Source organism: Pteropus medius, unplaced genomic scaffold (genome assembly GCF_902729225.1).
Source record: "Pteropus medius unplaced genomic scaffold, Ma_sr-lr_union100, whole genome shotgun sequence".
Classification (NCBI taxonomy): Eukaryota; Metazoa; Chordata; class Mammalia; order Chiroptera; family Pteropodidae; genus Pteropus; species Pteropus medius.
Genome location: NW_024350319.1, coordinates 8,426,862 through 8,432,602, shown reverse-complemented (window position 1 = coordinate 8,432,602; position 5,741 = coordinate 8,426,862). Strand labels below are relative to the sequence as shown.

At 34.4% G+C, this 5,741-nt stretch overlaps 1 pseudogene; it reads left to right on the top strand.

The window, feature by feature from the left end:
• The first annotated feature begins 1,224 nt into the window (after positions 1-1,224).
• LOC120583528 (uncharacterized) lies at positions 1,225-1,343 on the top strand (annotated as a pseudogene).
• Positions 1,344-5,741: the final 4,398 nt, after the last annotated feature.

Genomic DNA, 5,741 nt, shown 5'->3' with positions numbered 1-5,741 from the left:
ACTGGTAATATTATACTTAATAGTGAAAGACTGAACATTTTCCCCTAAGATTCTATTCAGCATAGTTCTAGAGTTCTTAGTCAATACACTTAGGCAAGTAAAAGAAAGAAAAAGCATATAGATTGGAAAGAAGGAGATAAAACTCTATTATTTGCAGACACCATGATTGGGTACACAGAAAATCCTAAGAAATCTAAAGAAAAGCTAAGTAAGATCTCAGGATACAAAGTCAATATATAGAAACCAGTGGCATTCACATATACAGGCATGAAACAACTGGAAATTAAAATTTGAAAGTGGAAAAAATGTAATTTACAATAGCATAAAAATAAGAAATATATAGGGATATTTTAACAAAATTATACAAGTCCTATAAACTGAAAAGTAGCAAATACTTGTGAAATTGAAGATCTAAACCAACTTAAAGATATGCCATGTTTATGAATTAGAGACTCGATGTTATTATCACTTTTCCTTAAATTCATCTATAGATTTAATGCAATCTCAACCAAAAATCTTAGGAAATCTACAGAAAAATTGCTAGAAATAATAAATGAATTTAGCAAGTTCAAATGATATTAGATTAATATACAAAAATAAAATATATTCTTATATACTAGGCAAACACTTGGAAATGAAATGTTTAAAGTTCTGTTTACAATCATGCCAGTATACCTAGGAATAAATAAAATAAAAGATGTTCAAGTACTAAAACCCACAAAACATTCCTGTGAGAAATTAAAGAAGACCTATATAAATAGAGAGATATACCATATTTGAGAGTGAGAGACTTAATAACGTTGCAGTTCTCCTCAAACTGACCTGTAGATTCAAAAATGCAATCTCAATAAAAAAATCTGCCAGCTTTGACATATAATTGACTATCTGATTCTACAACTCATATGAAAGTACAAGAATCTAGAATAACTAAAGCAAATTTTAAAAGAACAAAGACTTTCTACAGTACTGTTTAATAGAATTTTCTATAATAATAGACATAATTATGTGCTGCCTGATATAGTAGTCCCTAGTTTCATGTGGCTGTTAAGCATGAAATGTGGCTTCTACAGCTAAAGAACTGAAATTCTAATGTTCTTTTGTTAATTTAAATTTAAATAGCCAAGTTATTGGCTATTGTACTGGACGGTGCAGACATACTATAAAGCTAAATTAATCAAGACAGTTTGGAATTATGCAAAAGAAAGATTAAAAATCAATAGAACAGTCTATGGCCATGCCACCCTTAACCAGCCTGATCCTGTCTGATCTTGGAAACCAAGCAGGGTCAGGCCTGGTTAGTACTTGGATGAGAGACCACTTAGGAAGACCAGGTGCTGTAGGTGTAAAAAATAAAAAAATAAGGGATTGTAAACTGACAAGGTCCTTGCAATCTGTGAGGTCAACCAAGGGTTGCCTCAGCCTAAATAAATAAATAAATAAATATCAATAGAACAGAAAGAAGTCTAGAAATAGATCAATGCACATATAGTCAATTGATTTTTCCACAGAGAAGCCACAGCAATTCAATGGAGAAAACAAAAGCCTTCTCAACAGATAGTGCTATGTCAACCCAATATCTTCATGAAAAAAAAAAAAAGGAATATTGATTTAAAGCTATAGAATTTCTAGAATAAGCATAGGTAAAATCTTTGAACTCTGACATATGCAAAGGTTTCCTGCATAAAACAAAGAAACACAAAACATAAAAGAAAAAAATTGATAAATTGGGCTTCTTCAGAATGTAAAACATTTGCTCTTTGAAAAACATTAAGAAAATAAAATTGCTAAATAAGAAATAATAATAAAAAAAGAAAACAAAATGGCAATACGAACTGGTAGAACCAATAAACATGAGCAAATACTTGAACAACACATCACCAACAAAACAATATAATAATACCAATATGTAATTAACAAATTTTTATGTGCTAGACATTGTTTTAAGTGCTTTACCCTTATTAATTAATTTAACACATTTAATGCAGTATTTAAGGGTTTAGGCCCCTGAGCCAAAATGCTTGAGTTCACATTGTAGATCCACTCTTTACTAGCTTTGTAACCTTGGATCGGTTTCTTAATTACTCAGTTGTACAGATTCCTCATCAATAAATGAGTATAACAATAGTTATGTACCTCATAGGGTTGATGGAAAGATTAATGTCACAATAGATATAAAGTATTTAGAATGATGCTTAGAATGTAGTAAAAATACAGTATTGTAAAATGTTACTATTTGCATTGGAAGGAAGCAATGTTGTGCCTTCATTTACTTATTTGTCAAATAGGTATACATTAATATCAGAAGGTTGTTCCTTTATTCACTCATTCATTCAAGAAACATTTACTTAGCATAAGTTATTTGCAAGCACTATGTAGATAATGAGGATGTAATATTGAACAGGATACATGAAGTCCCTGCCTTCATGGGAGATATGAACAAGAAACATGAATGATGAACATATAAGCAAACAAAGTTATATAACTTAGGGGTCCTTAAAAAAAAATAGAGCAAGGTAAGAGCATGGGAAGTAACTAGTAAGAAGTGCTAGAGTAGTTAGATTAGCCTCCTGTGAAATGATGACATTGGAACAGAGATATGACTGAAGTGAAGGAATGACCCATACCAGAAACTAGTGTAAATACATTCTAGGCAGATAGGCCACCAGTATAAAGGCCCTGAAGTGGGAACAATAAGAAAGCCAGTGTCTCTGTCTCTGTCTCTGTCTCTGTCTCTGTCTCTGTCTCTGTCTCTCTTCCCCTCTCTCTCTCTCTGCCCTGTAAAGATAAGTGAGAAGATGGCCATCTATAAGCCAGGAAAAACCCTCATCAGAGAGTGTCCATGCTAAAATCCTGATCTTCACTTCCCAGCCTCCACAATTGGGAGCAAAAACTTCTTTGTTTAAGCCACCTACTCTATGGTATTTGCTATGACAGCCTGAGCTGATTAAGATGGATGAGATGATACTAAGAAAACTTTTTATTAATAGTATAAATTTAATTTCATCTGAATTTAAAAGTAAAAAATGGAAGCAAAGTGAGACAAAAAGGGTTGTCGAAGGTTTGAAGGTTCATAGGGGAAGAATCACCTGATTCTTGATACATGGAGTTAAATTGTTTGTGCAAACTCCTTTCACAGGAAAATAAGAATTCACATTTTACTACATCCTTGTGAAAAATGAGTATAGTATTCTAAAAATAATTTTTACATTTGTTTTTAGTTAAATATTTTTTGTCATTATTTGCCTTTCATTGATTCTTAGAGAGTTAATCATTTTTTTCATTTTGGAGATCATTTATATTTTCTCTCTCAAATGTTATCTGTCACTCTATTTTCTCTGTTTTATTATATTGGTATATTAGAGATGTGTAAGCTAAAGGAATGAAGGGATTGGAAAACTTCCTTTCAGCAATGATAATTGTTTCCAACAATAATCATCAGTGGATACTAAAATCGCCTTCTACTGAAGAGAGCTGCCTTGCCCAAGGTTACCTTGTCTCAGGGGACAGCCCACATCCAAAAGCCAGGAGCATGTGTATGGGACTGGATCCTGATGGTGCTGAGTCAGGGAGATAGAATATAAAATTGGAGAAAAGAGAGTTTATCAGTATGAGAGTACTTTCCCAGTACACAGGATGTAATGCCCTGGCAAGGACCCTAGGAAACAGCACTAGTATGCTTCTAGAATGTCTGTTAAAACTTTAGAAAAAATATTAGTCCACACTAAATGGAGAAATGCCAAGAATTACCATGGCAGATGGTGGAAGAAGAAAATAAAAGGCTCAAACAAGTGAGCAGCTAGAGCACCAGTCAACTATGTTTAGTCAGAGGATACTCTGTCAAAGCAATAAGGAATGTGCTGGCAAAAGTGGGTATTAGAATCGCTGAGAAGATTAATGGTGGTTGTCCTTTGTAATTCAAAGCTGTGCCAGAATTAGGCTTCCTAATAGCAATGTGGATGAAAGGAATCTGAAATAATAAAAGTAAAATGGCAGCCAGTAGCCATCAGAAGCAAAATGAGTAGAATTTTCATAATGAATAGCAATTTCAGAGTGACAGCCAAGGGGCCTGGCCTGCACAGAGCTATAAAGATAATAGAGTATGGTGCTCCTATGGGAGAGAGAATGAACAGCCAATAAAGGTATGCTTAATTTATTTAACCAAAAGAAATGAGGATGGTTGATCAGAACGCTGAGGGCCCCAATTCATGATTCACAATTTATGATTAGGACCTGAACGAGGTAATTTTCAGACTTGCCTAAAAGAGAGGCTCTGTTTCCATGAGGAAAGATTCTAGAACATCATGGCAAATGTTTATGGTAACGATTCCCCTCATCCTTTACCAAAGAAACTTAGGGCCTTTTACTTAGGTGACCATATATTGGGGTAAGGGGAATACCCAGACATTTGGAGGACTGTTGGACATAATTGTACAAATTGACATTGAAGGAAGTGTTGAAATAACCCTTACCATCAGAGCCAAATAAAGTCTTAATTTTGGCCTTGCTTACAGTGGTTCCACTGTGTTCATAAGCCCATCCAGTGGCCAGCTTCCCAGGCCTTAAAAGTATAATCGAAAACTACATACTCAGTAATTGATTGGCAGAACCCTCTCATGGGTTCCTTAACCTGTGGGATAAAGGATAGCCCATTGACAAACATCACATGGAAGCTTCTGAAACTGCCCATCCCCTTGACCAAGTAATCAAAAGTATTAGCACATTCTGGGTTGGATTTTTAATGGCCTAAAAACATACGAAGCAATTTTTGGAAGAAGTGACAGTGTTATGACATTCATCCTTTTGTTCCCAGAGAGATAAAGATGATTTTCCAATTATTCAGGGTTTCTTTATGTTTCAGTAAATGTGGTTTGCAACATATAAATATCACATTTCTTGAGAAAGTTATTTCTAAATATTTTACAGATTTAATTGCCATCATGAACAAGAATGTTTATTACATTTTCTGAACGTTTCTGGTTTCTGAACAGCTGTCCAGCTGTCAATAATCCCTTAATCCAGGATGGAGATTGTCCTCCATGATTCAGAAAAACAATCAGTTGAGGAACATACATAAGAACAACAACAAAAAAATTCGATTTTGTTTTGTTTTGTTTTAGGTAAAAGAACACCTAATCACTTATGCAACAAATATTTATTGACAGATGGAACTAGGTACTTTGTAGATACACAAAGATAAATGTGTGGGCCTTGTCCTCAAAAAGCTTATTAGTTTGTAAGAGAAATAAGTCTCTTATTTCCGAAAGGTAAAGAGGGAGAGAGGGAGGAACGGAGAGAAAAGGGAGGGACAAAGGAAGGGAGAATGTTGGGGCTTGAAGGGGAGGGATTTGTCTTCTCAGTGATGAAATTGCAGGTGGTACTAGGCACAAGGCATATTGTCAGCCTTGGATAAAGATTCCTTTTCGCCTGATAGAAAGAGTGGGGTTGCAAGGTGAATTCAGGGGGAAAAGTAGAGAGAGACATTCTTAGTGGTTGTCAAAGATGGAAACTGAAGAAATTCACCTTGGTTAAGGTGGCAAAAGAGAAATATTGGAGAAAACAAGAAAGATATAAGATGGAAAGAATTGGAAGCAGAAAGGGAAAAAGGTACACATTTACACAGGCAGAAATTTAAAAATTTGGGAAAGTGCTAAGTGTATTTTTGGTTAGTATTAGCATAGCCTGCTTTTTAAGTTAGCCTTCAGAGTAAAATATTTGTTTAAATCTTTTTTTTTTCCCAATTC